The sequence below is a fragment of the Nipponia nippon genome, unplaced genomic scaffold (assembly GCF_047370975.1).
Source record: "Nipponia nippon isolate SJK-2023a ecotype South Korea unplaced genomic scaffold, ASM4737097v1 scaffold_1, whole genome shotgun sequence".
Taxonomy (NCBI): domain Eukaryota; kingdom Metazoa; phylum Chordata; class Aves; order Pelecaniformes; family Threskiornithidae; genus Nipponia; species Nipponia nippon.
The window spans coordinates 133,569,811-133,591,534 of record NW_028262290.1 but is presented as its reverse complement, the minus strand read 5'-3'; the positions used below and the strand labels follow the sequence as shown (position 1 = coordinate 133,591,534).

The 21,724-nt window shown below is 37.9% G+C and overlaps 1 long non-coding RNA gene across 1 annotated transcript; it reads left to right on the top strand.

Moving 5' to 3' along the window:
- Positions 1-11,212: 11,212 nt before the first annotated feature.
- LOC148057629 (uncharacterized) lies at positions 11,213-18,244 on the top strand. Its single transcript, XR_015704285.1, has 4 exons — positions 11,213-11,408; positions 13,035-13,199; positions 14,722-14,909; positions 16,962-18,244. It is a non-coding gene; the product is annotated as an uncharacterized LOC148057629 (long non-coding RNA).
- The last annotated feature ends 3,480 nt before the right edge of the window (positions 18,245-21,724 follow it).

The following is a 21,724-nucleotide window of genomic DNA, read 5'->3' as shown; positions in this document are numbered from 1 at the left end:
TTACAGTCACATACACCATTGATAAAGCTTTATGCTTAACCACCTGGAGAAGAGAGAAAACAAACTGGTATGCAAGAGAGAGACAGCTACATTCTTCTCCGTACAGTTAATCCAGCTGAGACAAATACAGTTAACATTTTTAGACTGGGAATTGATCTGGCTCTGGTCCCTTAACTTATTTGCAAGGTGCCCATCATGATGCACTATGCAGAGTAGGCAATTTATAGTAAAGTATAAAAGAAATTTTGTCAATGGCTTGCATTTGGTGTAGTTCAGCTTGAGTTTGGGTTAGAAGAGTCCCTTGAGAAAGGAGGGGAGGGGAGGAAGGGGACAAAGGCTCCTCTCAGTCTCCATCAGGATAGGATTAAACCCAGGAAACACAACCAGGGCTCTAGAAACTTTCAGGGCTGAATACAAGGAGCAGCCAAAGAGGAAGCCTAGGAACAAAAGCTTAATTTTAGCAGGCTTTTGAAGATGAATTTTAACTTAAGTAGGGGCTGGGATTTTCCTTTCATTGCTACCACATAACTGTTAGAAAGAAGCTAGAGACTTTGATACCCAATTTAGTTAAGAAAATTGTAGAGGCAGGGTTACAAACTCCTAGCATTTGTAAATTCTTGTCCCAGTGTTAATACAGGGAGCTTTACTGAGGAATTTATTCTGTTCCAGTATGCATCTCTGTTTGCATGTATTTGGATGAGTTGTGTATCTGCTGAAAGGGTTGTGGTTCTGTGAGAATTCTTTGAAAAAGGGGTTATAATTGTGGTGGACTGGAATTCTGTAAAAAGTTTGGCTGGATTCAGAAGGACACACAGACTTTTAAATAAACAACATTTTGATCACATTGCTATTTGTTGTTCCTCAGAATATTATCCAAGGAGAACAGGAAGCTTTAACAGGCTTTGTGTTTCCTGAGACAAAGGCCATTTTTTATGTGTTTTGTTCAGTGTCTCTGCAGTCAGGCTCAAGTTCTGCCTTCAGGCATTGTTAAAATAAAAATGTTACATCAAAAATCATGTCATATTTGCCCCACTCCAGTGAATTAGAGACGTATTATTTTAGGATTAACAGCCAAATATTTCCACCACCCAGTAGCATCCCCAGAAGTGCCATAGCACTTAAGCACCTGCAGTTTTCTCTCTCTCACACTCACACTCACACTCACACTCACTCTCACACTCTCACTCTCACTCTCACTCTCACTCTCACTCTCACACACATACTCTACTCTTACCTTGCAGGGATCCCTCCTTTCTTTAGCTTCCCTACAGCTGACACCTGCTCCTGTATATTCCCTATATGTCCTAAGTAGCAGCCTACTTCGTTCAGGCATACTTGGCAACTCTATCCTGTTACTTAGCTCTGGTTCTGTTCATCAGTGTATTTGCATATTAGTCCTTGCACTGGGGGTGCTTTTCCTTACAATATAAGTGATTTAATTCGCTCCTCGTGGACATATGGACACTGATTTCTGTATGCTTTTGTTCAAGTGACTATTTATGAACACTCGCCAATGTATTCTGCAAGATTTCTTTTTATTTTACATTCTAATTTATTGTCAAAAACAGATGCAGTGACATTCCTTACCAGTCTGATCAGCAGGCAGTGGCAAGCAGCTGGCTTTGCCTAATAATATTGATGTAACTAATAAAACGTATTTGGAGAATGTAGAATTTTAAAACTTCAATTTGATGTTACTTGCCTTAAAAGTGGGTAGAGTGAAGTATGTTCGTATTTATAGTATTTATAATTTCACATATTAGCAGCTCCAGTTCTTTTTCACTAACTCAAAGAATTCAGAAACAGCAGATGTTCTCATCTGTGTTGTATCCCTTCCTACTAATTACACAGGTGGTATCACAGTATTGCTGTTTCACTGAGTAAGCAGAACAGCAATGACTTCCTTAGTGCTAAAGGTGAAACCAGTCAGGCATTTTTATTTAAAGAGGTTTGGATTCAATGAGAATTTGGGGTTGAGCAGAACTTGGCCATATGATTTAGTTCTGGGTTCTTTTTTTTCAACCCCAAACTAAATATTTTCATTTTTCTGATCAGTCAGAAAATGTTGCAAAATTTTGGTTTGGAGTTAACTTAAATCCCCCACACCAATTTTTTGTGGGTCCCTAGTCAGCAAGCTAAAGAAAAACTGTTATTGATAAAAGACTACACACAAAATTTTGTCATCTCAAATAAGCAGCTTATAATTGTTCACTAATAACAAAAGTATACATAATCCATGGATGGTGCTCTCAGGAGATTTATTCCAAAAGACTATGAGAAGAGTTTTGACATGTGAATTGCTGGTATGGTTGCTCGGACCTTTCATGATATCTTTGTGGAGGAGGAGATATAGAAAAATCTCTAGAAGTGACTCCTGTGGCAAGACATAATCTGTCATGTTCATACTCAAAGGCTGACCCCAAGAGGAGAGTCATAGACTGAGCAGAGATGTGCAACATGACATCCCTCTAATAGAATGACAGGTCTGAAACCCTGAGAGCTGAAGGGTTAAGACTGTTCTATGTCAGAGTTTCCCCACGCATGTTCCTTTTTCCTATTCAGTTCTTTAGTCCAATTTAAAAATGTGGACTTTGACCATTTATTGAGAAGACCACGTGGGCAGTTGAACTGTGTGGGATTTGTTTAACTGGGGCTTAACTCATGTGTAAGCTGATCCTTTACAATATAAAGTGATTTCCACCCTGTTGATTAACTGACCCTATTGAATAAATTGCTTATGTGGATGTTCAAACTGCATTGTTACGTATATGAACAGTATCAATGGGATGGTGAGTTACTGAGCAGTAGTGAGGTCCTACATGCTATGTGTGTTCTCTGTTCCTAGTGACTTCAGTGAGCGTTAACTGTCACTTGAGAGATGAAGAGCAACTCACGGACCTAAACCTAATTGTACTGGAAAAACTCTTCAGCTGGTAAAAATTTACATGTGCCAACTTCCAGCTGTTGAATGGTTGGTCTTATATTGAGTCCTCATGGCTCAGAACTATGTGTAAAGCTTGGAATAATAAAATCAGTGCTTCTTAAGGGCATAAACAGACTCCACATGCTTTGTTAAATTAGTCACTTAATGATTGAATTATATTTTAAAGGAATCCATTCTAGTTCATCTTTGTTGGTATGAACTCTTTAAAATATGGTCCTTTTGAAGATGCCTTGGCTACTCTCGTACATGCCAGATGCTCACCATGGTTCTCCCTCTAATTTCGTTCATTCCAGATAGGTTAACAAACAAAAGTGATGGATATGCATGATGATAATGTTAAGTTTCATATTTCAGTAGTCAGGCTGTTCACTCTTCATGTCTTGAAAGTCCTGGGAATTTAAACCTGACCCCCAAAAGATGTATGGTCTTAACTTTTGGACTTCCTTTTAGATCATGTATCATGTAAGTACAAAATTCATTATATCATTGCTTGTAAAGTCTGTGCCAAATTGCAAAAATTTCATCTCACAGAAAGGATTAACCAATCCTTTCTGCTTCCATTATTTTCTTGTCTCAATGGCTCTGCAGGGACTGCTGCGGTCTCATTATTTGTGAGACATGATACAGTATGGGACATGATAAAAAAAAGGTAAGGAGGCCCTTGATAATTGCCCTAGGCAATGCTATCTACATCTCAGACAGTTCATATGGTAATTGTGTTTATGTGAGCTCACCCTGGAACTATAAATCTCATCTCTTGTAATGGAAGGGGTTTTGAGGTGTTTTGGGCTAGCTTTTTCTGCTGCTTCAGTTATGACATTATATCCATATAAATAAAAACGGTTTGCTAGCAAAAGTGATGCCTGCAAACAGATGAAGAAAGACCACAACTAAGATGTAACCTTCTAGCTAGCTGTAACATAAAATATATGTTTATAATTCTAAGTCAAGTAAGTAAGTTTTAATAGTGTACCACATAAAATAAATTTATTGTTGTACCTCAGCAGTTTCAGGATTTCACAAGACAAGCACAGTATTTCTTGTCAAGTGACACCTATATGCTTTTTTTCAGACTGGTAAATATAAACATGGGAATAGAAATGTGTTCTTAACATAGAAAGAGTATTGGTTTAGAAGCCTATGCATCTTTCTTAATATAAAATATCTGGAGAAATTAGCATGGAACTTAAACCATTTGGAAACCTGTCTAGGTTTTGAATAAGTGCTTCCCTCTTTTCTGTAAATAGTGGAAAAGATATTTCTCAGCACATCAGCTGCACTCTAATTACAGACTATGCTACTAAGAAATAAGATAATGATGGAGACTGTCAGCCATAACACTTTATGGTGAGCCACTGCTGTCATTTTTTGCCCAAAATATGACTGACATCCTTCCTTTAACCCTCCCACCCCTTACTCTTTATGTATGTTGGCACAGTGGCCCTGCAACTCTGTGGAGCACCATATTTTTGTTGCTAAGCACTAGGAGAGAGTGAGCCATGGGAATCTTTAGTTATAATTTGTACTGAATTCTTTGAGGCTTTCCTTCAGCATGAACAAACAGTGGAACTTTTAACTCATCCATTGGCATTATTGATGAAGCAGTGCTTGGCTTTTAGCACATTTGAAGGCCAGCATCTGCTGAGTGATGGCTAAATAACAGAATAACTAGACTGTCATTTATAACAGTTTAAACATGGTGTATCATGTTCACCATTATTAGGACCAGGCACACTTTCAGTGTCTTCAGGGAATGGCACTTACTTTATCTCCAGTTAATTTGGTCCTGAATCTTCAAAGTGCCCTTGTAAATTAAAACTATTCTAATTAGAGTTGATTGAAAAATTAGCATGGAGCTTACATTTATGAATAGTGTGATTTGACCAGAAATCCATGGGAATGCTGGAGGTGCCAAGTTCTTCTAGACAGCATGCTAATTGAAGACAGGAATTCTGTCATCCCACACAAAATTCTAATGCCTTAAATTTTGCTTTAATCTGAAAATGAAGACATCTATTTTATTATCTGTTCTTCCCTACGTATATTCTTCCTGCCTCACAATCTTTTCTTTCTCCCAGGTTAGCACTTACTCAACATTTTGTTATTTTTACTAAAATGAAAAACATTGAAATGATTAATAAAAACATTAACAAGTTGGAAGAGGAACTCAAGAACTGATGATCCAACTTCTCATTTTGCCATTTCTGTTAGGTCTGTCTCCAGGCCCAGGTAGATGCCAATTCACCATCTATGATCAGTTCTTACATGGAAACTTTTCTTTGCAACACCAAAGCACAGACACTATTTCTTTGCTTCCCTTCTTTTTTTTTACTCCATTCTTTACCAGAAGGAAAAAAATGCATCAATGACTAATATAATTTCAGGTAGACTACATACCAGAACAGATGTTTGGGGTAATAATGGACTGATTGATAATGGGACATCTTTACATACAGTGTACGACATATTTGACAAACTGGATGGGTTAATAGCAGTTGTTACTCTCTGAATAGATGATTGAAATACTTTGAGCAGTACACTTTCAGAAAAGAAAGAATAAATTATCTATGTAGGGACACCTTTTTTTCCCCACAGTCATTCATGCAAACATTTTTGTAAAAATTAGAGGTATAGCACAATCTCCCAAATATTCAGCCATTGCTTGAGTGTAAGACAAAATGGAAAAATGTCAATGCATTCACTTTTAATCATTATTATTAATGGATTATCATTATTATTTTCATATTGACACAGAAAGCTTTCATCGAATTCTTTAGAAGATTCTAAGTGTGAACTTACTGGTTAGGAGTCTGAGGGAAAGGACAGGAAAGTATCAAGGATGAAATTGTTGCTTTGTCTGTTTCACAGCTTAAGAGTGTTTTCTTCTTCCTCATAAATATGAGAGGTAAAGTCCCCAAAACTTGGCTGTTCTAAGGGATAGATAATAATGTCAATAGTTTAGATGGAAAGGGGCACCTAAAAACACCAAATACTTGCCTGAACAAGCACAGATTCATGTTAATAAAGTTATAAGATCTTTTCTCTAAAACATAAGCAGAAGTAGTTTGAAACTTATTTTTCCCAAGATAAATTATAGGTTGTCAGTAAAATCCACAAACTTTTCATTCTGTTTTGCCTCAGTACAGTTTTGTTTACTTTTCTGGAGATGACAAGCTTGTTACTGGTTTCCAAATCAGCCCCTCACAATTTTGAGACTTGAAACATCATAACGCATTTTGGGTTTTCTTTTATTTGCCTCTGTATACTGGACTCTTTGCAACTTATTTGTGTCTGATATTCAGTTTTTTTTTCTAGAACCACAAATGAGCAGAGTGAAATTCTCACTTTCTCATGTATTGCCAGGCACAGGGTCTTTAAGAAAACTAGTACACATTTTGAGACTCAAGAGACAATCTCAGTGGTTAGCCGATTTAACCAGGAAATCCAGGTTATGCCTTCTTAGTGAAGACAGTCTTAAAGAATTTGTATGCTGAATACATTGGCAGAAAGTATTAGTAGTGAATGTGCCCCTTGGTGATTAGCACTGTAGAGGACGCAAAATAAGTAGATGTCCACTGACATATGTACTAGATCATCTCCTTTTGACTGAAATGCACAGCGCTGAAGTGTGCAATATGGAAATCAGATGCTTTCTGCTCTATGGAAAGCAGCTATTCTTTCAACATCTCTGTGGCAGCTGTGTGCTGTCTGATTGTTATGTCTGCCTGTAAACTGTCATGTGCTTGCACTTCACAGACAGCAAAAAGCCTACGCAGACATCCCATTTGCTCTGATAGGTGAAGGATACATACAATGTTTGTGCTCGTTAAGCAATGGGATTCCCATCACTTCCAGAACTGATGTCTGCAAACTACTACTTTTTCACTATTTCAGGATTGGTGTTTTGTAATACGAATTTTTGGCCTGCAACCAACTGGCTCAATAACGTCTTTCACTACACTAATGCTGTCCTTCTCCTCTTGGCTCTTCTCCTTTTGTGTGTTTATGTTAGGGCTTGCCCCCATAATGTCTTTTAGGAAAGTTAGCTAAAATTAATATTTCATTCAATTGGATTGTTTAATTTGAAATAAACACCAGTGTAGGCACAGTGTAGCTTTTGTCATTTCTCGCTCAGATGAACTTTCCTGAGTGGCCTTATTTTGTTCTCTCTTTATAAATGGTTTGTAAAGGCCTGTCACACCTGTATCATTGAACTCTTCTATATACCTACTCATTCAAAATGCTCTACAATTTATTTGTTTGGCGTTTTTTTGTTTGTTTTTCTTTTTTCTCCTTCTTTATCTTTCTCCCTTTTATTACTTTTTCTAATAGTTTTGGCACTCTTTGACAATATGCCTTCCAGGAAGGGGTACATTTTCCCCCTTCCTGGCAATTTACATGAAGAGCTCTGTTCTGGACTTTCCCCAGGACTCTCTGTGTGATTGAATGCCAGAGGAAAGGTTTTCCAACTGACATGTACTTAATCAGCTTTCTGCTACCCAGTGTTCCCTGCTCATTGCATCAGCTGGAATTTTACTGCCTTCTCTGTAATAGCTTTTTCTTGGACATTCTGCTGTAAGTAAGTATAGTGTTTTTCTCTATATCAGGTTCTATCGGGCTGACTTTAACAGGACCATATTCTCCACTGATATGAAGTAATTGGTTACACTTGAATTCCTTTGTATCAAGAAAGATTTTAACCCTTTTCTACTGCTCTTGAGGAAGGATGCTTTGCTGTGTCAAATGAGCCTTATTGCTTTCTGTGTTATCTTAAGCTGTGTTCAGCACATTTTTAGCTTTCTATTTTTGAGGCATGAGGCTAAAACCTTTGGCCTGCAGGTCACGATTGTTAAAAAACTACAAGCTTATCCTTTAGCTCAATAGGCAGAGATAATAAAGCGGGCACTGGGTCACACAGTGACTCAGTAACTAACAAAAATACGTAGGATCTCTATAATGATTTTTCGTTCTTTTGTTTCATGGGTTTGAGATGCTCCTACAAACCTCAGTAAGGCCAAAAGAGCTACGTGCTTTTCGCTTCCCTATAAAATGTGAGGCTTTATAAAGTCTCATGCTTGACTGTTGGCAGCCAGCTGTTGATTGTACTCACGTTAAAGGAGTTTTCCTTGTCCTGAATCAAAGCATTTCAGATTATAACCCTTGTTTTCCCAAACCTGGTGAGTACACTAGATTATGGATATATTACCCACACTGCTAACAGTAGAAATGTGGTAGATTTGTGGAAACCTCTAGAAAAAAACCCACGAGGGCAACTGACATTGGTGTGCCCTGATCCTGCTTGCTGGCTGTTACTTGTTGTTGTTTCTTGGTCTCAAAAGACCAGGTGCCACATAAGAAGCGAGAAGAATCTCCTGTTTGGTGGTTGCAGACATAACAGCAGTGGTCTGACTATTAAGAAGAAGCCCTGATTTGATGTTTACTTATTGTGTCAGCTTTTGGAAGCAACTTGTCTGAAATTGTACCAAAGGCGGGTGGGCAGAGGTGAAGCTACAGGGTCAAAGCTTCACTTGCAGTAGACCTGCCAGCCAGTCCCAGGGAAAGGACCAACCAGCATGGTCCTGTGTTTTCTACAGACTATTATAATTCACCTCAGTAGTTCTATAAACACGTAGTTTTTCACCTTGTGATGTGTTTGATGTAATTTTTTTTAAACGGTAGCTAGACAAAGGCATGAAACTTGCACTTTTAAAGGACGGCTTTTTTACTGTCATGTTAGATAAGCTCAGTACTGCACTCACTGAAATCAGTTAGAGCTGGGGCATCCTGTCCAGTACGACTCGCATTTATTCCTTTATCCTGATTATGCATCTATTTACATATGTATTGACTAATTCTTGAAGAGAAGAAAAGAAAAAAACAGACTGCAAGTTAAATAGGAAACTCATAGTTCTGTTAGAGATGGACCTGGAGAAAGTTACCACCTTTCTACTTCCTCTTCACTGCTTAACTTCTCTCTTTTCCTTTCTCCTCTAATCTTTTTCTTTTCTTTTATTTTATTTTCTTGAAAAGAAAGCACAAAGGAGGAAGTTGAGCCCCAAATGCTACAAATATGAAATATTCAGAATGGAATCTAAGCCAGAAGAGGTCAAGAAATTCAGAGATAAGATTTCTTCAATCTTAGGCCCCTTTCTTGATCTCCTCTCAACAGTATTCTTGCATCTTTCTTCCCATACCACCCTTATCTTGGGTCCCTTGTGAAAATGAATTAAGATAGGACTTTCTGATAGGGAAATTCCTGGATGTCAATTTACCTGTGCAATCTGATAACTTACTGAAATCAGTGTAGGAAATGTGTCTGTGCTCCTGCCTAATTAACTCATATCTGTAAGATAAATATTGGCCATTGCCAGTGCTAAATGGTCATGTAATCAAACCCTCTATCATAATTCTGAGACACAAGGGACAAAGATAAGGGTCCAATGTAAAGTGGACCATAGAGAGAAACAGGGTTAGTCTTTTTGCATTACAGACCTATTCCAGCAGTGCATTTTCATGAGCAAAGCATGTCAGTAAAAAGAAGGGTTTGCATAAGGAAGGAGTTGTCTATCCATCAATTAGTCAGCAAAACCAAAACCATGTAAGAATCTGTTTCCCGACTGAAGATGTAAGCTAGGTGCTTGACTAAGAGTAGTTAGTGCTGAGCTTTCCAAACAGCAAGACAGGAGTTAAGAAACAGTTGATGCTTTTATTTTGTGTCTGGTGATGAGAAGAATCCACAGTCCAGTGCAAGTCTCGAGCAACATGGTGGGTTTACACAGCTCCATATTATTCCAGTGTTTGGTTCTTCCATTTCCTCTGAATTATTTGGTAAATTTTTCAATTATCTGCCTTGTGTTTTAGCTGAAGTAATTAGACAAAAGCACCATAGAGAGGTGTGATGGGGACGAATGATTGTATGGAATTTTGAAGATCAAGATTAGCCGGTGAATAATAATATGTGGCAAAGCTTCAGTCAGCTGATATCTATTTATAGACATGTCCACCAAGTATGAACTAGGTTCTGCTTGAATTGAAATTGGAATGGATTTGTTTTGGTTTTGCTTTCAGCTCTGGTAGAAATAAGATCATATGCTTTATGTCCAAAATAAGAATGTTCCAGTCCAGGACTGTGTGAAAATAAGATACATTGTTCAATATAGTGTGATTTCTTTACCCCCTCCCCCAGGCTAAAATATGGTACATTACAAAAGAAATGCTTTAACAGTTTTGGCAAGCAAACTATGGAGTGACTTGAGTTACAGTGTAGCTGGCAGTACTGTAGACTTCATAGGTAATTAAGTTCAAAATGAGATGTTTATTACAGAGTCAAAACAGTGATCTGATCCAGGTGACTTAGAAGTTGATAGCAGTGTTTGTTTCACCTCTTTATTTGTTGGCATATGTATGTAAATATTCAATGCTTTGAACAGTAGGGACAGTAAATTCTCTTCTACCTCGCTGGTTCTACATCTTTAATATTGTCTTTATGCAATGAGACATTTCTTACCATTAAATTATTAATTTAAAAAGACACCCTCCCCCCCCCCCCCCCGCCCGACCATATTCTGATTTGTTTTGCAAACCTAAAGCTACTCTACTGATGTTATGTGTGAGGTCCTGGTTTGGTACTGTAAGTATATTAGCCTTGGTTCTCTCAAGTCTCTCCTACCTGCCCCAGCCACCTGAATAAAGATATAACATGTTAAGTAGATTGATGTGCTAAAGCAATTCCATTGTATTCTTTCTGTCAATGAAATGTTGAGATCTAGTCAACTGTCCTGTGAAACCACTGTCCCATGCTAGCTTTCATGGTGGACAAAAATGAAAACGACCAATAGTATGGTCCCATTGACATTTGTGGCTCAGGGATCCATATTTATTAAAAAGAGCTTTTCTAATATTCATAGAATCATAGAATGGTTTGGGTTGGAAGGGGCCTTTAAAGGTCATCTAGTCCAACCCCCCTGCAATGAGCACGGACATCTTCAACTAGATCAGGTTGCTCAGAGCTCCGTCCAACCTGACCTTGAATGTTTCCAGGGTGCAGAGTTGTCATCACAAGCCATTATGCATTTCTCCACTACTCCATAGTTACCGTCACTATAACAAAGAGGAATTTGCATTGTTAGTGTTGCATTTGATTAAGACAAACCAAGGGCAAAGCCAAAGACAGGCTCTGCCCAGAAAAAAAAAAAAGAAGAAAGACTCGAACAGGCGTGAGGTAGTAGATTAAACTTAGAATCTCTTGCTGCCTGAAGCTGTCTGTCTTGCTCCTTTGACAGATGTTATTGCTTTTGAAACAAGAATGTGAATCAGCTCTTGGACTCCTGCCATTTCCAGCCCAGCCTGACTTCAATTTTAGTTTATCTTTATATACTGGTTTGAAAATTTACAATGATTCAAAAGCAGAATTACAAGAAGAGCAGATGTTCTTTGTTCATTGACAGCAATATCCATCCAACAGGTAAGGAGAACAGCAGGAGAGATTTAGCTGCATGACTTTATTCTGTTGCATTGCACACTGAGGGTGTTGACCCTGCTATGATTAAAGTAAGTTATACAGCTGTAAATGCAGATCTCATTTGAAGCGCTTCTTCAATCTGACACTGACCCTTTCTAGCTTTGAGGTCTGTAGGTTGTATGCTCAGGAGAGAAGCATAGGCCCAGTTCTAACTAGGGTGAAATATTGTCACAGATAATATTATTTTCTCCATTTTTTCTTCAAGCAACTCTCATAAGAATAATCTATTATAACAGTTACAAATCATCTAATATGGTAATATATGTCATTGCCCCATATTAAACTCTGAGACTAGGTAAATAATGAATAGTGTTTTATGTTCCTAGGAAACTCATTTTCCATGGTACTATGCTCTGATATCAGCACTTACTACATGTCCAAGTCCTGTCTTCATAACTGAGTAATAACTTTGTCAGGCTTAAATTATAGCAATGTTGCCAAAAGACAAATAGCAGTTAGTAACACTTCTGCATTCAAATTCAAAGTATAAAAATAATCTCTATCCCAGAAATACAGAAAATGACATTGTGGTTACTGTGATTTTCGTGTATAGTAACAGAAGCAACAAAAAGATGTCATTGTGCACTATTGAAACATATCAGTATTTATAGTTCCTTCCAGTCATACGGCACCGTAATGGGAAGGATCACAGAAGCCATTTCAAAGCCAAGTCCTATCAACTCTGGGACTACAAGGTTTTTCATCTTTTTCTACCTCATTTCTTGGCGTGGCTCAAAAGATATAATTCTTGGCTCAGAGAGATGCAGCTTTCAGTCTGCTTAAGAATTCTTTAAACAAAAAGGGGCCAAGATTTTCTAAAAGAATTCAAGATTTTCAGTGCCTTAGTGTCTGGGGGCTCAACTTGACTAGCTAAAATTCAAATCTCTTGTAATTTTTATGTTGAACTTTCAAATAAAGAAAACCCTATAACCAGTGGCTGCTTTGAAAAGCCAAACAGTTCTTCTCCAGACTAACTATGAAAAATTAATTTTAGCTGTTGATCTGATAAACCCAGATGAACATACATTCTGAGGACACAGTATGATACACCAGGTACTGTAGCTGACTTATTGCCTGTCACCTACATTCCACCCAGTAACGTAGTTTTAAATTAATAATTAGTCATTTATAAAGGCATTTATCTGTCTCTTGGTGGTAGTTGCTACTTCAGCTTCCCTTATTTTCCTAACAGAAAAGGAAACACAACGCTGCATTCCAGGCGTTTCTATGGTGAGGCAAGAAATTGCAGCTGTAGACCTGAAGCAAAAGAGTGAGGTAATTTTAGGCCCCAGAGACTTGGTAAATATTAACTGTAAAAAAGAATGTTAAAATAAAGTAACCAAAAATATACTCTATTATATTGATGAGTCAGTTTTACAATGGCCAAAATATGTTATCTTGAGATTAGCTGTGTCTTGTAAATATTTTTATGGGGTTTCATGTATTTATACGACAGTAATCATTTCAACCCCCTGCCCCCCATCCCTGCATGCCCTCAGGATTTAAATACTTGGTTTCAAGTTCAAATTGGCTTAATCCTGACCTCTCTACATTGACGTTTCTCTGCAGAGCCAAAGAGTTAAGGCTAGAGCTACCAGTGAAGGTGCAGCCTGCACAAGGGAGAGACGAACTAACCTGACCTTGGGAGTCCCTCGGCATGCTGGGGAGGAAAGGAGCTGGTGCCCCTTTGGTGCGGCAATCTTCCACTGTCAGTTCACCCCATCTCTGAATGAGGTTGGTCAAAAAGGGAGAGAGGAGGCTGCCTTGCCCCTTCTCTGCACCCAACCTTGCACTGCTGAGGGACAAGTGAACTCAGTCCCTGTGGATATGACACTATGTGTTGCCTCCCACAGCAGTGTGAGATCCAACCCACCCTCCATGTCAAAACACATCCTAAACATTCGTGGAATTAATCATTTACCATCAGCATGAGATGATTTCAGTGGGGCAGCTAATGCCTCACCCAGGGTAAGATCCAGTTGAAAGCCTTTGGCATTATATTGTAGAGGCTGCTGCTCCTAACTGTAGGCAATTTCCATGGTGGAATCAAGAAGCCAGAGCTAAGCATTACACTTCTCATGCATTGCTTGGGAAAAGACAGTTGTCTCTGAGTGGTAATAGGAAAAATGCTGTTGGTTTTTACATGAAGTGATCATCGCACAAAATACATAATGTTGAGTGAAAGCACCGGAGCCGAAGACCCTGTCTACCAGAAAAGAACCTTAAAAATTAAACTATTCAGTCACACTTCTAGGTGGTCCTGTGAATCCTGAATTGACTTCTATAAGGGAATACTTCCTGTAGGAAGGGTGGCTGATCAACCCTGCTCACAGGAGCTTGACGGCTAAGTGTGAAATATGCATTTGAATCTCTCTGGACTTAAGCACACATAAACTGGAGTAGGAACAGGCATCTCAGTCTTAAATATAAATTCTTTGAAGCAACAAACTTCACTGGGGAAGGATGGTTTCTTCTAACATTTCTCTCTCCACCAGTCGTCAAGGATTTTTGATGACCAGGCATAATGATACTCCTCTCGCTTGTGTTTTCACTGTAGTACTCAGTTCATTGTATTAGGTTGACTTTAAGGATCAATGAGAGTGCAGCCTTGGAGCAGTATGCAGACAGACTGCCCTTATCTGAGATGACATCATCTTTTGCAGAGAATTTCTTCATATTTTCATCACTCTTTAGAACAAACTGAACAGTAGCAAAATAAGACATAAGATAAAATAAGCACAATAAGACATATATTTTCTGACCAAAATCTACCATTTGACTTTGGAACCTTAATATTATTTAGCAAATTAGTTTTTTAGGTACATGTGCAATATTCAAACCTTTCTAAAGAGTCTCTGAGGGATGATGCTGAGAATCATAAGTCCAAAGAATGAAAAGTTCATAAGTTTATCTATAGAAAATAACTGAAGGAAAGATTCTTGGAAATGCAATGTTGGAGGTCAATATTCAGGGTGGAAAAACTGAGTGTCATTAAAAAGCCTTGGTCTAAAATATATCATGAAAGAAATTATTGAAGAATATATGAAGAGGAAAGAAATTATTTATGGAAATTGGACATTAATATTTGGAGTGTCCAAGGTGAAGAATAGAAGCAGTCCAATGTAAAAGATTGTATATCAGATGACTGTTTCAGGATATCTATTTTTCATGAACTGACTGGTTAGCTAAAAATTGATCTCCATTAATCTGCAAATTTAATTTAAATATGAAGGGATATTTTTTGCGTTTCTTTCAGGATTGCGTAGAGGAATCTGACAAAAAGCGTTTATAAGAAACCAAATACTATTCTAAGTGCATTAGCCATACCTGCTTTTATCCCACTGCTGAAGTGTGACCTAAAGAAAAAGTAGATTCATCTTACTTCATTTCATCCCTTAAGAAACTACAGCAGAATCTGCAAGCAGATTTTGTAAAATTTTTAAGGTAAGAAATTGACTCCCAATACAGTATAAATGTCTTACAAGAATAACCTTATTGAAACAGAGCCAATCAAACTTTGAATTCATATAGAAATACAGGATTTTACAGTAGGAAATAAGGACTTTGTGCAAAGCACTGTTCAGGATATATTTTGGAATGTTCTTGCTTGCCTCTTTAGGCAAATATATTGCTCTAGTCAAACACAGCTGAAGGGGCATTAGGTGGGTAACATAAATCACTTGAAAAACAGGAAATGGGTAAACTCAACTCTGAATTATGTCATCTCATATATGCTAAGGTTTAGTTTCATGTCCTCTAACTTTAGCTGTCTAGAAGTTAACTGTCTGGTTGAAGGTAGTCATCAAATCCTCCTCAGTCATTAGCAGAGAAAGATATCTATTTCCAGAAGAATAATATTAATATCTGATATTAAATCCCTATTTTATGCCCATGGATTTTCTTGCCTTTCTTCATTTACTGCTGTAGGAGACTAGGTAATTAATTTTGGTTTACACTAAAAAAACAAAACAAAGCGTGATGAGATGAGACTGACAGCAATTAAGAGAGTAGAAATTACAGAAATATACTTCAAGTCACTCAAATAATGGAGGTATCTTGCCTAAATTTTTCATAGTTAGGTTCTTAGTTGTCTAAATATCATTTTGAGGATAGGATATGGGCTCCTAAAACATAGCAGTATTTTAGAGGATGATGGTGTCATGAGTCAAATGATGTGAATGAGATACCATCATATACACTTTCATTGTATCTTCTGATTCAGAAACATGGTAAAATCACAACAGCTAAATTAGTTTCATCATCCCTTATAGCTTAAATTAATTAATTAATTAGTGGGATGGACATTATCGCCGATGAACATGATGAACCTATGACCAGTAAAGCCAATGTCAAGACTCCTTTCACTGATTTCAGTGGGAGCTGAATCAGACTCTAGATGCACAGCTGTAATAGTTTGTAGCCTGGAGGCTTATAGCAAACTTCAATCCTCCCCCCCTCCCCAACACAATTGTAATGAAAAGCAAACTTTCATTTTAGGATGAATTCTTAGTTATCCTTTCTTGGCTCATCTACTTGTCTAGGACTTTCAGTTTTAGATATCATGGCATTTCTTCCTCCCCCAGTGCCATAGTGACACAGACGCCAAGCTGATAAAATGCACAGATCCCCCATTTCCTGTGCTCAGCTCTGAGAAAAGAATGATGAAAACCCTTCTGCCCCTCTGTCTTTGAAGTCAGGAAAGCAAAGTGGTGGCAAATAAATACAGCAAAGAAATGCTACCAATGAATGTATCAAGAAAAGTTCCACTGGTAGGGGGTTGGGATGGGGAATTAACATGCCATTTCCTGATTAAGTGTGCATTTAGATGTTTTATATACCTTGTAGCTTGCAAACTGAATCCTGGCAGAAGGGTAAAAAATATCTTTAATTCAGGAAGACTATCCAGGATGGCAAAGAAGCATTTTGGTATCAATTGCTTAAAATATTCTTGACCAACAGAAGGCTTAGTCCAAAACTTTTAGCATGAGACAATATTTGTCCAGCACCTGTCCCCTAAGTTGGCTTACAAAGATCTCATCTTGAATAGAGAGAAGTTTGACACACCTATCTAGAGTTCATTCCGCAGTTTGTGATGGTCACAGTATTGCTTCTCTTAGCACACAAAAATAGTTTGCTTTATTTGTAAAGGCAGCCAGCAGGTCTATTCATATTTCAAATGTTCTTCTCTTGACAGTAGAGTCTCTATTTCACTGTATTAGGGTAAGCAGTCAGATGGGATGGAGTTCTTATAACAAAGAAAGAGCCTTACAAGTAAGTAGTCTTTTGACTTTGATGGGAGAAGACACGAATTTTAGTTTTCTTCCAGCTTCTGCAATGGACCCCGAAAGAAGAGCCTTCAGGCTTCTGTGCTTTGCTAATTCAAAACCACCATGTCTCTGTATTGGTGCAAATTGCATTATTGTATTTTTGCAGTCACTTAGCCTCTTCGCTGTCCTTGCCACCAGCAAATATAAAAGACCTTTATCCTTTCCTCAGGAAGAAAACAGAACAGAAACCTACCCATGAGGAGACAGGATCACTTTCACTAACAGACCACTACAGATAAGGAACTTGAAATATGTCCTACACCCAGGCAATATTTCTGCAGGGCTTTAACTAATGACTGGCCTGAAACTCTCCTGTGTAACAAAGATTTCAACACATCGAGGTATCTCAACGAAACATTCAATATGGTTTTGGTGGGAAGCAGAGCATTATGGGGTACATGGGTGAATGAGAGATAAAATCTAAAGAAAACCTATCTGCTAAAATAGTACACTCATTGATATATAAAAATGTGCACATTGAATATCATATTTATGCTGGACAAAAAGCTTATCATAAATCTACTAACAAAGGCCAGACTTCAGATTTGCAAACATGAACTAAAAAGCAATCCTGAACCTACAGAAAACTGCATTACCATTCAAATCTGTCAAAGAAAAAGTTCTGTGAATAATGAAACACACATATACCTGGGAATCTTCTGGGACTTTATGAAAGAGTAAATCAGTCTGCTGCCAAATTTGCTTTCCACCGATGTCAGAATTGCATTAAAACTATGTGGTTTGCTGCTCAGGATAATTATTTGCCTTTGAGATTGTGGGTTATATTGGAAAGCAAATGAATGCCAAGCAATCTGACTATGCAAGATTTTTAATTGTCGGTATTCGTACTAATCACTTGTGAAACAAAGAGGTAAAACTAAGCAAGCATGTACTGAACAACATGATTAACAGTCTCTTCCACTTCCTTATAAGCATTGATTATCACAAATTCCACCACCACTTTTCCATCCAAATGATTTGAATGCAATAAGAACCGTATTAATTAAAAAAATGAACGAGTTACTTCCAGGGCTCAGAGAATCGCTGGTGGAATGATGCAGCTACTGAACTTAGGAAATCGATACAGAAATGGTAAAAATGGGTTGTGATGAGCAATCAGAAATCTATGGACATGTTAAATGATGCTGCAGAGGAAACATTGTAGGGAACAGCAGGGAACAGTATGGAGCTTGCCATGACCTGATGCTCCTGATGCTCCTGAGCCAATTTTGTCAACATGGAAGTAAAATGAACTTGAGAGGAAAAAGGACTCACTGATTAAGTGTGAGGAATGGATGTCTGTGTAGTCAAAACTGCTGTGGCTGAAGCCAGTAAGAATGTGCATGCTAAAATGAGTAGCACCAGTATGTAACCCTTTATATCCTTTATCTTCTATTATAGCCCCTGCTTTGAAATATTTATACTCTCCAAAGCAATGGCTCTTTTATGCAGTTAAAAAATAATCCCAAGGACCTGCCTGCAAATTTAAAAAACATAAATAAATCAATCTTTTAATAAAATAGAACTGTTATTACAGAATTTGTCAACTTTTCCACAGATGTTGAGTAGCCCTTGCTAATAAGCTTTTTATATAGTATATTTCCCATGTGGTAACCTCTTTCCCCCATTTTCTGTGTATGTAATGAGTGAGTGTGTGTGCATGTGCACACAAATGTGGCACACTGAATGCAGTTACATTTTCCATTTAGAGTCTTCTTGCCCTTTTGGTAGTGAGGCTGGGAAATATTATATTACGCAGAAAATTTTACTCCTAATAAAAATAACTCCTTCTGTGACTGCCTTCTGTGCACATTTTGGACCACCATGTGTTTTAATGAATTTCCACTCTTTCTTGTAATGGAACATTGTGAGGCAGCGTGTAGTGGTACCAAGGCTGAGCAAGCCCCTGTTCCTCCCCTGGACTACAGAGGACTGCATTATGATGTTATGTCATGCTTCTGATAATGTTCTAGTCAGAAGAATACCACATGTTACAGAAACACTTCAGAAATTTCTGCTCTGCCATCTGCTTCGGCCAGGCATGTTCACAGAACCTCAGCTACACCACTTTACAGCTGCCTCACTGTTTCCTTTTCTTATTTATATTCCTTCCCATCTGTCCCTTAAAATGTTCACACACTTTCTCCTGATTAATAGGTGGTGTTCACAGTGTATATTTTCTCACTGTCTTCATTGTAACTTTCAATGGCATGTGTCCTATTCTGCATCTTTCCCTCAATGATCCAACAAACTTCCAAACTTGCACATTCAATTCTTCTCACCTTGGATGACCTTCAAATGGTACAGTGAATAAACAATAATATGAAAAGGAAGACATAACAGGCAGGAGCAGAGTAGTTAGGTGGGTTCCAGTTCTGAGGAGACTCTCATTTATGTACCTTTGGATCCAGGACCTGTCCTCATTTTTTCACTTCACACCAGCCTGTCCCACACTAGCCCTGACAGCTTAGCAAAGGAGCGTTCAAAAAGTTCTCCAGTAGCTTGATCCAGTTTGAGGATTTTGGATCCTACAAAAGGAAGATGACAGCCCTGAAGAAAAATGTTGGAAAGTTTGCTAGGTGTCTTCAAATGACTACATTACTGTCATATGGAAATAAGAAGGAAAAAAAAAAGAATATATTTTATAAGCTTCAAAGTGTAAACATTGTTCTTGTATTCTGAAACAAATAGTTGAGAAGCCAGACTTGAGCCACACCTGTTCATAAGTTCCAAGGAAACACTCAGTTTCATTCACTTAAAAAATCGCTAGGCTGTCAGCCATAATCTGGGATCCAAACTTTAAGCGACTCTCTTGTCTTGATGTTTTTCCCTGTCCTGCATAGGACATCAGTCTGAGGGCAAGCTCGCCTTTTATTCATGTTGTCTTGCAAGGTTCCTTTCTGAGTTTTATCTGAAGTCCTACTCTGCAGGTGAGCTCTGCAATTTACTAATATAGTACCTCAGAAATCAGTTCTCAACAAATTTTCCCCCCCTCAGGACTGATACCTGATGTCATCCAACATTTTCTTAACTTTTAAAAATACATTTGAAATGTTGATGTTCATCAGATATTTTATGAGGGTTTATCTCTAAAACATGTATTTGAAGGTGAGTGCAAAGCATACAGTTATTACTCTCTAACCAAGCTAAGTACAAACAGCTATCCTGTTACAACATTCCCCCTGCAGGTTGACAAGGAAAGTTTTAAATCTTGTGATTTAGCTACGCTAGCATTTTCTCTTACAGGTAAGCCAGTTTAAGAGGTTTTGTCCCTGATCCTTTCTCATACCCTCCTCCCATCTTCTTGGTTTGCTGCCCATTTGACTCTCTGCTAATTTTTTGGCTTGTGGGGCTGCACTGTAAGGTGGATCAGGGAAATGACCCAGGTTTAAAAAAGCAGGAGTATAAACTGATCCAGTTTACTATGTACATCTAAAAACATTTGCATAGGTGTGCAGGAATAGCAAACTGTCAAAAGGAGATGGAGTAAATGGCCAAGAGAAGGTGAAAAATGGAAAGTTCTTTATATGGTCTTTCCGTAGAGAAGAGCTACATCTGTATTTACTATATAACCCCTTATAACATTTCAATGAGCATGGAAAGCTGTGCTAGATCATTCAGAGCACGCAGAAGCAAGAGTGTCATCAAAACAGTTGATAAAGGGCCAACTCTATAATAACAACAACAAAGAACTGGCCACTTAGGTGAAACGACAATGGGATTGTATGTTCTTAAAACTCAATAGACAATAACTGAATCTTCACAAAACTCTCCTAAGATAAGTACAAAGTAATACCTATATAGTTTCCAGCTTTGGTAACTGAAACAATAAGCTCAGGTGACACAGCTGAAGCCATATAACGACTGAAACCTTTGTATGACTGTATTCTTGTGTGTCAAACAATAAACTAGCAAATGGCTTCAGCAAAGATATGGAAGAGATATGTCTAGCTCAGGAGATGCTGCATGAAAACATTATTATTTTCTTCTTTAAAAGTATCTGTAATGTCTTAAAATATCTTGAGTTTTAAATTAGATTATTTTAAAATTAAATGCCCTTAAAATACCTTATTTTCTTCTATCAGAAGGGCCCATGCATTCCCATGTATGATCTGAATGACACATTTTAATGCACCAGTCATAGGCCTACTCATCAGTTCATGATAGAGGTATTCTGTTGAGTTTTTTCTTAAATAATGGATTTTGCAAGGGAGTATGCAATAAGTTAATAAGTAAATTTCTACTTGTGTGGAGGTGAAGATCCGTTCCAGGACCTTGACATATCCCAGATCAGTGCTTCTGATGGCATGACTAGTTGAAAGACCTAGAGTAAAGAAACTTCTGGTGGCCGGTATTCAACGTTGTTTGATTTGAACAAAATCATGTTCAAAATTATGTGATATTTAAAATTGTGCTGTTTCCTCAACAATAACATTCCTAGCAGAACTGCTTATATCAGTTTAATAGTAGTGTGAGTTTTCTCAGGAAAGAGGCCAAAAAGTAAGTATATTTTACTAGCAGAAATTTCAGCCAGTCAAATGGATAACCCTCGCTTTTGTAAAGGCTGCAAGGCCATCTTTAATTAAAGGAGAGTAGCTTGTTAACAATAAAAGCTGGAATTTGCCTTGGAAAAGGACGAAAGGTCAAGTGATGGCTTGGCAAGTTGATATAACCACATCACTAGCTGTGAGCTACAATCAGATCTAAAGAGTGCTGGCAGCTTTAGTTCCCGCTGGAAAAAAATGATCCCCCATTATGAAAAGTGCCATTACAATTGGTAAATTGTTCTTGGTTCCACCCCAGAGGTGCTTAAATTTGGAATTTCACACTCCCTGGACTGTTGTCCAAAACTCTGATGACTGCTAAGGCTACTTAATTAAAAAATAATAAGAATACACCAAGAATTTTATGTCAGGAAATAAGTTTGGAGGC